Here is a 12,665-nt window from a genome sequence, read left to right on the forward strand (position 1 = left end):
TCTCTGTTTTTGCAGTCTCTTTAGTGGGTTGTCAATGATGGACATTATATGCTGGTTTAATGCTTATTCAGTAATAAAACTAAAACTGTTTTCTTTCTCTTCTACTTTTGTGGAGAGGTTTTTCCGGATTCACAAGAGGTTTTGTTTGTAATTATATTTTCCAAACACTTTATTGTGTGCCTGTTCATTCTTCTCTCACCACTTGCTCATGCACACACGAGCTGCACTGGCTCCCCAACAGTGAGCTGACACTGAACGCAGAAGAAGCGGTGTGTCTGGAAAGTGATTTATGCGTGACAAGGGTAAAAAAAGGAAGCAGGTCAGAGGGGAATACATAACTGGCCATTCTCATTTTCTCCCCACCTATGTAATTTCCTGATTATTTTAAATAAATGGATGTTTATGAACACGTACACCGTTATTCTTTTTTCTTCCATTACAGTCACCATGATTAGCATCATTTCACCCTAGTCCTGTCCATATTTGGTCAAAGGCAGTGTAGGAAAAGAGGAACTAGAAATCCATTCAAGGATGGCTGAATCTCATCAAAATTAGACCTGGCTGGACAACGACAAAGCGGACTGTCATTAAGCTGTCAGTAATGAGGAGTCTGATTCCTGTTAAAAATCTGTGTGTGATTTCTCAGGCTTGAGCACAGGCAATCACTAAGGCTTCCCCTGGCAGGCCCTCACGGGGGAAAGCTGCCCGCCACACCCCAGACTTTGCATGGCCTGAGCATTGCGGTCTCGGAAGGGAGTTGCAGTCAGGGACTCACCCCCGCTGCCCAGTCATGCTTTTCTCTTCTCTACGTTCCTGGCCCAGTGCCTTCATTCCTACGTCTCTTTATCTGAGACCTTTGGCATAATCTTCTTTTTTTTTTTTTTTAAATATATATTTTATTGATTTTTTACAGAGAGGAAGAGAGAGGGATAGAGAGTTAGAAACATCAATGAGAGAGAAACATCGATCAGCTGCCTCTTGCACACCCCCTACCGGGGATGTGCCCGCAACCAAGGTACATGCCCTTGACCGGAATCGAACCCAGGACCCTTGAGTCCGCAAGCCGACGCTCTATCCACTGAGCCAAACCGGTTTCGGCAAGGCATAATCTTCTTTAGGCGCCTCTGCTGGGCCCTCTTTTCCTGGGGAGGAAGGAAAATCTTGTCCGCACTCTGACTCAGTACCCAGTACTTTTATACCCCTAGCCCTCCTCCCTCGCTTTCTTCGTGACTTAAGGGCCCGTAGAACTGCCAGAGCATTTTGTTTGGGGTTCCCTCAACAGTGAGATGACCCCCCATATCTGTGCTCCTTCATCTGGCCCTCAACAAGTGTGCTGTTCCATCGGCGGGAAATGGAACAAGACGAGTTGGAATTTTTTTTCTGATTTTAGATTTTTGCTTATACTATTGCAGTAAGTGACTAAGGCTTACTAGTAACTCCATCATTTTGCCTTGTTGCTTTAATTGGCTACTCCAACACCTGGCAGCTCAGCTGCCTCTCTCCCAGCTCAGCCTAGCTCCCGATGAGTAACTGCATTATTTTTCAGACTCAGAACGAATTCTTGCTTACAAGTGACAAGCATTGGCTGAATTTATGCCAAAGGAAAAGGAAGATGTTAAACAACACGTTGGCTATTAAAGCAAGGAGAAATAAAATACTCCAATTTAAATGAAAAATTTCTACTGCACAGAAAAACTTTAAATTTTGAAGAAAAACACTTAAGATTGAGAATAGAAAACACTTTACTACTTTGTGTTGCATGCATGTAATAACGTTGTATGTGTGTGTACATGGTTAACACCAGTGGGAGCAATGCCCTGGTGATTTTCTTGTTTTCATAGGATGAACTGCTACAAAAATGAGATAAAAGCATTTCCAGAAGAGAAAAGATGCTCCTTGATATGCTTATATACTTCACAGTACTGGACCAGTTCATGTCAATCCAGATATAATCATTGAATATTCTATATGTGTCTGACACCTTACACTTTCTAGTGGGGGAAATGGCTGGTTCCATGAGTTGTTATAAACTTCACCCTTGACTTCACAAGTTTGGGGAAACCACACTAACACCGTGGAAACACATAGAAACCAGTTGGTTGCTACATTCATCATCTGTAAAATGTGTTTCATGAGGGACTTACTGCTTGTGCACAGACGGGCTGGACAAAGGGTTGCATGGCTGAGACCAGTTGTGAGAGGAATTTCTGCACAGCACTGCTCCCCCTGTGTGAGCCAGGTCTTGGCAAACTTAGGTGACACCCACAGACCCAGGTTAACCCGACCCATAGAAGAGACATTTAGTGTGGCACCTTGCTACTCTAAAGATTCTCATCCTACTTCCTATACCTGCAATTTCATTTTGAGAGCAGTGATTCTCAAAGTGGGGTGCCCAGACCAGCGGCGTCGATATTATCTGGAAACTTTTTAGAAGTACAAAATTTTGAGTCCTACTTCAGACCTGCTAAGTCAGAATTACTGTGGATGGGGCCTAGCCATCGGTGGTTTAATTAGCTCTCCAGGTAATTCTGATGCCAACGTTTGAGAACCATTCACTGAAAGCACTGATACTTGTCACACACGCATTCATTAATGGAATATGGAAATTCAGAGTAGGTTTGATGGGGCCTGGAGGGAAGTAATAGAGAGAAGTGGGTGGAATCATTTTAAGGTGGAAAAGAGGCTTTTCAGGGAAGCAAATGCCCCAGTTTGTTTTATGTACTTCACGGAAAAAGCAGCCGAGCCAAGAAGTACTTGACTATAATTGTGAGTTTAAAATCATCTTTTGCTTGGCAAGAAGTGAAAAACGACATGGGGAGGGATTGTAGGCTCTGGAAGGGAAGATGTGAATTGACTTGTATGCGTCCAGACACCCGTGTCTGTGACATCCACCCTTTCTAGGGAGGAGCTTGTCAGCCACCCATTTTTTTCCAGACTCTCCAGCAGCCCAGCCCAGTTGGCTCAAGGCTGCTCTTCCTCCCAAACAGTTTCTGCAAATGCCTGTGAAGTCTTGGTGGTGAAGGCCCTTAATGCTGTAGGGCCAATACCTAGGCAAGATATTATATGCAGAAAGATGATTGTAGTAGGATTGATAGAAAATCCACTCCTTTGTCTGCCTTGAGTGATAGTGCTCTTTATCCCTCACCCTGGAAATCAAGAAAAAGCTGTGATGCCCTTGAATATCTTCAGTTTGAGCCTTTGAAGAAATTATTCTTTCTGTGTGCTCCCCTTAAGGGATATAGATCTCTCAGAAAAAAAGCATCATATTGTTAACAAATATAATAGTAATAATTACAATGATTATAGTCATCGCTAGGGGCCCAGTGCATGAATTCATGCACCTTGAAAGGAACTGTGGGCCGTGAGGCTGCGGTAGGCCCAGGGACGGGTCTCGGCCCATCCTCCGCCCGGCCCCTCCCACTGCAGCCCTGGTCCCCTGTCTGCCGGCAGCCCTGCTCCTGCCACCGCTGCTGCCGCTCCCACGCGCTGACGGCACTGGCCCCCCTCGCACCCGTTGAAGGTGCCGAGCGATTGGGGCCGGCGCCAGCAGCGGGTGCAAGCAGCGGCTCCAGTGCCTGCTGCAGGTGTGAGCAGGGCTGTCGCTAGCAGTGGGTGTGAGTGGCGTCTCCCGCACCAGCAGCAGGTACAAGCAGGGCCATTGCCGGCAATGGGTGTGAGAGGAGGCTGCCAGTCCTGATCTCCCCTCAGGAGCAGGGGGAGGTGGAGAAGCCCTGAGGGGCGATTGGGGCCGGCAGCTGTCACTTGCACCTGCTGATGGCGCCAAGCAATCGGGCTGGTGCTGGGCGCCGGCAGTGGGTGTGAGGGGGGCTGGCACTGGCAGCAGGTGCAAGCGTCGGGTAGGACCGCAGTGTGCAGGAGCAAAGAATTTTCAGTAACCACCAAAGGCTCACCCTGATGACAGTGACTGGCACCCTGCCTTGGTCTGGCGCCCCCGCTTACCTGCTCCACCATCCCGCCGTGGCTGACGCCCGCCATGTTCCACGCACACCTTCTGGTGGTCAGCACACATCATAGCTACTGGTTGTTTGGTTGTTCTGGATATTCCGCCATTTGGTCTATTTGCATATTAGCCTTTTATTATATAGGATTATTATGAACAGAGCTGGTCGATAGCCTCCTTAGACCTATGAAGCACTGCTTCTCAGTTATTAATATGCGTGAGACTCACCTGGGATCTAGTTACAATCCAGTTGCTGGTTCAATACATCTGCTTTGGGACCCAGATTGAAGCCAATAACGCTGAGTTCCTGGACCCCATTGTGAGTAGCAAAGATATGAAAAATGAGAACTGAGCCAAGTTCCTTGAAAAGAACTGTGTGTCAGTCTCATTAGTTCCTACAACTAAAAATAATCTATTCCTCACAATTTCTCTGGCAGTAGAACTTTGCAGTGGGTATTATGGCTTTGAGACCACATGTGCAGGATGTGCAGGCTAATTGGACCACAATTCTGCAAGGCAACCGAAGGATAAATGGACATGTCAGGCCTGCATTAGATTCAAAATCATAAATCACTGTGATTAATGGTAGAACAATTAAGCTTCTGGCGTAAATCATGGAAACTTAACATTCTCCAGTCAGCTTTTTTTCTGTAATCCTGCAGAGCTCTTGCTGAAGCAACCAGCTTACAAAGGGGTGGGGCAGCATTTAAAGGGGTATTACGGCCAGTGAATACCAGAAAGCAGCAAGATAATGATGCTTTCTAAAAGTCTGGTACTTTCAGATTTCTGCCCGACCAGAAGTCCTGATTGACAATTATTATCTAGTGCTGATGCTTACTGGCTATTGAGAATTAACCAGTAAAGAAGTCGAGGTGAATGTAGTGTAGAAATGAAGTAGACGAAGAACTTCTAACAACTGAGTGCCTAACACGTTTGGCATGCTGATGGGATATCACCCGCTTGCCTTTTAGTGGCTTAGACAGTCAAATCAATTTTTCTCAACTTAAGACTCCAGTTGTGATGCAAAACGGGACGATTCTAGAGTTATACAAACAGGGTAAAGATTGGTTAATTTTCCTTTTACTTACGACTCCAATATACATATCTATCAGACCTAGGTAAGTAAATATCGACCTTATTCTAAAGAGAGAGACATGGCCCTAATGTCACATATTTTCATGATATTAACTGGGTCAAAGTTTAAAATGAGAGGCTTCCAGCGTTGTGCATAGAATAACACGCCACTCTTCTGGGAAGAGGAAACAGCTCAGGGGAGCAGTAGTCGACAAGGCTATCCCATCATGAAAGCTGCAGGTATATTGATCTAGTAAGCAATTATTTTACCAAAGCTCAACTTAATAGTTTAAAAAGATATTCACTTTATGTTCTGAGGATGTTTACATTTACCCTCTTATTCAGTTTTTGAATTGTACATAGATCTGTTGGTGGAAGTTGTGAATGGGGTGAGGCCCAAGCACCTGCAGTAGGCAGAATTTTAGTAGATTCCTGTCCTCTACTGTGAAGGTCCTGTATAACACCTTCCCTTGGGTGTGGGCAGGACCTGTGAATAGGATGGGACTTTACTCCACTGACTAGGTTACTAGTCTACTTTACTAGTAGAAAGTACTACATGGTAAAGAGTTTAAATCAGCAATTTTCAAGTGGTGAGCCACAAGAATTTTAAAAACATGGAATACTTGACTATTTTCCTTTAGATTGCCAAATAAATAAAATGACAACAGCCAACATAACAATAGCCATTCAGTGTGAATAAATCAAAATTATATCTATTTTGTCAGATCCACAAAAAATATATTTTTTGGTGTGTTGCAGAATTTTAGTAATTAGCTTATGTGTGCCATGAGATGAAAAAGGTTGAAAATTGTTGGTTTAAATGAATAACTCTCCAATACAAGGAACCAGGACTCCTTGGACAAGTGGCTGATTTCAGGGCTGGACTAGGGAAAATGCAAGATAAGTCTGGAACGTGTTGCATGCCAGAAAATAAGAAAGTGCTCAAAAAATGATGGGGGTGTGTTAATACTTTTGAAGTGGATTTTTAAATTGAATTTATTAGGATAACATTGGTTCACAAAACCATATAGGTTTTAAGTGTACAATTCAATAGAACATCATCTGCCCACTGCATCCTGCACCTATCACCCCAAGCTGAGTCTTTTTCCGTTCCCATTCCCCCCTTTGCCCACCTCCACCTACCCCCTATCCCCTTTCCCTCTGGCTATCACCATTCTTTTGTCTGTATCTTTGCATATATATATGTTTTTGCTTAATCCCTTCACCTTTTTTATCGAGTCTCCCAAACCCCCTCCCCTCTGACAGCTGTCAGTCTGTTCCATGCATCCACGCCTCTGTTTCTGTTTTGTTCGTCAGTTTATTTTGTTCATTAGATTCCACATATAAGTGAGATCATGTGATATTTGTCTTTCTCTGACTGGCTTATTTCACTTAGCATAATGCTCTCCAGGTCCATCCATGCTGTCACAAAAGGTAAGATTTCCTTTTTTATTTTATGGCTGAGTAGTAGTCCATTATATAAATGTACCAACAGCTTTTTTATCTACTCATCTGTTGATGGATACTTAGACTCTTTCCAGATCTTGGCTAGCCTATCTAATAAAAGGGTAATATGCAAATTGACTGTCACTCTAACACGCAAGATGGCCGCCCCCATGTGGACACAAGATGGCCAGCAGGGGAGGGCAATTGTGGGCAATCCGGCCAGCAAGGGAGGGCAGTTGGGAGGGACCAGGCCTGCAGGGGAGGACAGTTGGGAGGGACCAGGCCTGCAGGGGAGGGCAGTTGGTGGCGACCAGGCCTGCAGGGGAGGGCAGTTGGGGGTGACCAGGCCAGCAGGGGAGGGCAGTTGGGAGCGACCAGGCCTGCAGGGGAGGGCAGTTAGGGGTGACAGGCCTGCAGGAGGGCAGTTAGGGGCAACTGGGAAGACAGGGGAGCAGTTAGGCATTGATCAGGCTGGCAGGGGAGTGGTTAGGGGGTGATCAGGCTGGCAGACAGTAGCAGTTAGGGGCAATCAGGCAGGCAGGCAGGTGAGTGGTTGGGAGCCAGCAGTCCTGGATTGTGAGAGGGATGTCCCACTGCCCATTTAGGCCTGGTCCCACCGGGATTGGGCCAGTGGGACCGGGCAGTCGGACATCCCTCGAGGCGTCCCTTATTGGAGAGGGTGCAGTCTGGGCTGAGGGACACATACCCCCACCCCCATGCACAAATTTCGTGCACCAGGCCTCTAGTTGTAAATAATGCTGCAGTGAACACAGCGCTGCATATATTCTTTTGAATTAATGTTTCAGATTTCTTAGGATACATTCTCAGAAGTGGGATTTTGGGTCATAGGCAGTTCCATTTTTAATTTTTTGAAGTAATTCCATAGTGGCTGCACTAGTCTGCATTCCCATCAACATTGCACGACAGTTCCCTTTTCTCCACATCATCGCCAGCACTTGTTGTTTGTTGATTTATTGATGATAGCCTTTTCGACAGGTGTGAGGTTATTATACATTCTTATATGTGCCCTTACTTGGGATTAACCTGCAACCTTGGCATATTGGGACAATGCTCTAACCAACTGAGCTACCTGGCCAGGGCCTTCACAATTGCATTTAAACATGGTAAAATTACTGTCTTGGAAGGGACTTCACTACACCATGTTGATATGTCACAGAAATGTTTACTGAGCTTTTAGATAATGAGGCGACACTGGTGGTAGACAGAACAGATGGTCTTTAGATAAAACCAAATGATTTCTCCACATAGGATGGTCTAGTCAACAGCATTCATGATGAAGAGAGTGTAAGTCTCTTTTCAGTGATCCGTATCACATTGGATAGAGAGGTCGATGGTGTATGTACAGCGTACACAAGATAAAGTAAGAATTGTCATCCTCGTAAGAATGACAATTTCCAGGCTCCTCCATTTGTTGGACTCCTCAAACTTTACCCTGCTTCTTTGTGCTTTGGTGGTGGTGGGGGCCAGTGGGGTTTGGGAACTGTATCAAACAATAAATGAAGCATATCCAACATAGAGACACTATTCCTCACAGTGGTTGGGTATTTGGTGTTGCTACAACAGCAGCTGGTAGACAGCACCTACCATCTGGCACAGTTAATTTATACTTAAGCTTCTGAGTCGGTCTGCAATTTAGAGGAAGAGAGAAGCTGTACACCCTGAGACGTTCGGATGGGTAAAGTATTAGAGGAAACATGTCTTGGCTTATGTTCTCTAAAAGGGAAAAGAGGTATCACATCTGCGTGTCCATTCAGGTTGGAATGTCATTGAATTCCCCAGGGAACGAGATGCACATCTTCCTTTTGGTTACACGAGTGTAACCAATACTGCTTCTTGTGGCAGACACACCAGAAGGTAACCTCCCAATGAGTCACACCCTCGGATAATCCCCTCTGCTAGGGTGTGGGTGGGTCCTGTGACTTGCTTCTAACCAATAGAAAATGGCAGAGGTGATGGGATGTCACTCCCTGGATTAGGCTGCATTATATAAGGCTTGCTCTTAGCAGACTGAAAGAGAGACTCCTCTTGCTGGCTTTGGGTAAGTCAGCTGCCACGTTCTGAGGGCCTGTGGATAGAACTGGGAGCAGCTCCTGGCCGATGGCCAGCAATAAAACGGGGATCTCAGTCCTGTAGCGAAGAGATGAATTCCGCCAACCACCTGAGGAAGCCAGAAAGGGACTCTTCCAGCAGAGCCCCAGGTGGGAATGCAGCCCCAGCCAACACCTGGGTTTCAGGTAGTGAGACCCTGAAGCAGAGAACCCAGATAAGCATACCCAGGCTCCTGATCCAAGGAAACCCAGGAGATGCTGAATGTATGTTGTTTGAAGTTGTTAAATTTGTGGAAATTAGTTACACATCAATAGAAAGCCAACCCTCCCCTGTCCAAATCCTTGTATTAACATGAAATACTTGACCTTACTCTAGTAGATAGCCATTTATTTGTCATTCACAAGAGGCATGGAATGGTTCCCAACATTATGTGGCACATTCTCCAACACTAAAAATTCTAGATTTAAGGCATGTTCGCCAACATGAGAAAATGCCCTTGGCAAACTTCTACCAGTAATTTTTGTGATAGAACATCCTATCCAAACTATTTCCCACTGCTAGATAGTGGGACAGATGAGGCTGGGTCTTTTCTGAGATCTCAATGTTGATAAACCAATGAGTTTTATCTTGAGCCTGTACTTTGGGACCTGTCTTCTTTACTGAATACACCCCCCAACACACACACACACACACACACACACACACACACACACACGCACATGCACACACACATCCACACACATCCATGTGCAGTTAGTTACCTGATCATGCTTACATTTTATGGATAAGAATACCCAGAACTCGAGAGCAGCAAAAAGGTGCCTGTGACCTTTATTACTCTACAAGAAGTTAACACAAAACTGGATTTACTTTATAGCCAGTTGTACTGATTGAGCCATATATAGTATGAATGATTCAGATTATTTTGGGGTTCTTGCTGGTGTTGTAAGACATTCTGTGCTTCAATGCCAGTTAACATTCCAGTTCTAGGAAGAGAATTGCTGCTTTTCTCTGAACTAAATTCTGATTTACAAAACAATCCATGATGTGTCATAGATCGCAGCACATTGTGTGATCCCACTGGCACAGTTAATGTTCCAAGTTAGCAAGGGATCAAATGCCAAGTGGCATTACCTCCCAACCCTCTCAGCCTAACTGCTTTGGTTTAAAGAACAAGGTATGTCCAGGATATTTCCTATGGGGTAAAGACATCAAGTGCTCTCGTTGTATTCTCCCATTGCTGTGGCAGGTAACCCCAATACAAAGGAAAAGTCTGACTTTCTAAATAGGCTGATGATTAACACAGCATCTGGGGGTTTCCTTGGGAGGGATTCTGAGTGTGTGTATTTGCAATCTGGTGGACTGCCAGCTCTAATAGAGGCTTACCCGTATAAAAGACACAATTGCTCCTCACCCTAGAATTCTGACTTTATTACCTAGCCTTTCTTGTGTGACTGGTGACAGATTTAAGTCACTTTCCTAATTGTTGTTTTTGCTTGAGACTGTCCAATATTAAACAGAGGGTCTGTGTTGTAGAACTAAATGAAAATGAGAATTTGTTCAGCATAACTCAAAACGAAAAATTTTTTACTTATATTCTATATAAGCTTTTTAGTCAGCAAGTCCCACTGGCAGCTGGAAAGACAACAATTGATGGGAATTCTGACACAACAAACTGCTGCCCATGGTTTAATATTTCCGTAGCTGAAAGGGAGTGGAGAATGCAGGGCTAGCTAATCTTTTCACTAATTGGTTACTGATTTTATTTTGTGGTTAAAATAGGGAAAATGTAAAGACAGCATGCTATTATATTAAAGTTAAAATAAAGGTTATGAAACTTGATTCCAGCAGAGGTAGACAAACAGGGTATTTAAAGAGCTAGGTCAATATTCTTACCTACTGAGTCCAGATAAAATATTTTAAGTGCTTCTTGGTTTTTCTGTGAGGGAGGGAATGAGCTTCTGCGAGACAACTGCTTTTCCCCAGAGACCTGCATTCCTTCTCTTTTTATTGCATTGACTACATTTACATTGTTTACCCAGAAATAGATTCATGGAGATCGTGTGTGTGTGTGTGTGTGTGTGTGTGTGTGTGTGTGTGTGTGTGTGTGTAAAGAGAGAGAGAGAGAGAGAGAGAGAGAGAGAGAGAGAGAGAGAGAGAACGGACCAGAGCTGTCAGTTACATAGCTTAGCAGTCCAAAGGGGTCTATGGGAAGTTGGGTCTACTGTGTTCATGGCATATTAATACTGTAATATGTAGAATCACCAGTGAGGCTACTGAATACAGATTTGTCCTTTTATTGGTATATTCTGAATAACAAATAGGCAGAAAAATAGTGCCTCATAACTGAGGCAGTTTATTCAGTGGATGCCTGCCACTCAGGGATGAATTCAGGGTTTATAAGCTCGGAGGCTTCTACATCCCTTTCATTGAAGCCCCTGTTGCGCTCTGTGAAAGAAGGCAGGGTTGTTTTGATAACCCTCGAACTCAGAGATTCTTTTTTAAAAAATATATTTTATTGACTTTTTACAGAGAGGAAAGGAGAGGGATAGAGAGTTAGAAACATCAATGAGAGAGAAACATCGATCAGCTGCCTCTTGCACACTCCCTACTGGGGATGTGCCCGCAACCAAGGTACATGCCCTTGACCAGAATCGAACCTGGGACTCTTCAGTCCGCAGGCCGACGCTCTATCTGCTGAGCCAAACCGGTTAGGGCTCAGAGATTCTTTATGTCCAGCTGCACCTTAGACACACCTGGGACCTATGCGTGTTAAACCAGAACCTCAGGACACATGTCAAACATTGATATTTTCCCAAGTGCCCCAGGTGATTCTAATGGCAGGCAGGGCTGTGAACCCTTGAACCGAAGAATGACCACTCAAGGGGAGCAGCGAGGTGAGAGCACTGTGAGCTTGGCCCGACCCAGTGCTCAGCTGAGCCTGGACAGGGGAGCCCTCCAGACACTGAGGGCAACAGAGGCCCCAGCTTTCCAGGTTCCATAGCAAGAGACAGCAGTGCCAGAGGCAGTAGGCACCACGTGGCTTTAGGGATGGTAGAGGACAGCGCCCGGAGCATGGCCTTTCGGGCTCTGGACATCAGCTGGTACCAGGGGCGGTGGCCATGGAGACACGGCTCACATAGCATCCCAGACAGTGAATCCTCTGTGCAGACATGGCTGCGGAGAACCCCAGCAGGGGAGGAGCAAAGGGGCAAATGTCACATCTGTGAACTCATGTGAAAAATGCCCTGGAGATACCAAAAATCACTTAAGGAAGAGCCAGAGGGCTTGAAATAATGAGCAGGAATAAGAAACCTAAGTGCTGTTTATTATGGCTAATCTGATCACATTTTCCCCACGCTGAAGGGCCTTATAAATACATGGGTAAGATATGCAAATACAAGTTTTAAAGTAGTAAACAAGCTGTGCTCAATGCCTGGATAGGCAGATAACAAATAGTATCCAGTAAGACATGGTTTTGCACAAGCAAAACATTTGTGCTAATTGAGTTTTCTCTTTTGAAAAAAAAAAATTAGGAGGCTACAAAGCATAGTGAATATAGCTAGTTTAGCTACTTAGCAGTAAAATTATTGACATTCAAAGATTAAGCAATTTACCCATCTTTACAAAACTGTTTAGAAATAGCTGGTCTTGGGCTTCTGACTTCTAGTTTTACTAACTTGATCATGTCTTAACCCTTTGTCTCTAGTGCATTTAATTTCATTCTAAGTATTATTTCAATTATATTTGGTGCTTTGGATTTCTTTCATTTAAGAAACAAATGATACATTCCCAAGGAACAAACCCTCTGTTTCCTTAAGTATGTTGTGTCCAGGGTTGGTTAATAGTATGGAGTTGGCAGTAAAACAGACCCGAGTTAGAATTAAGGCCCCATCACTTACTATCTTTGTGATTTAGGGAAATTATTTAACTCGTATAAGCTTTAGCTTCTCCATAGATAGTAAGGCTAAAACTATAGCTTTTGTTTTTATGGCAAAATATAAAATAATGTGAGCTATTATTATGTAACTCCATAAGTATGCATAATACAAACCCTTGATAAATATGAAGATGGTTTTCAGACATTTTGGTGAAAAAGCCAGAAAATAAAATA

The sequence above is a fragment of the Cnephaeus nilssonii genome, assembly GCF_951640355.1.
Source record: "Cnephaeus nilssonii genome assembly, chromosome: 10".
In the NCBI taxonomy this organism is placed as follows: domain Eukaryota; kingdom Metazoa; phylum Chordata; class Mammalia; order Chiroptera; family Vespertilionidae; genus Cnephaeus; species Cnephaeus nilssonii.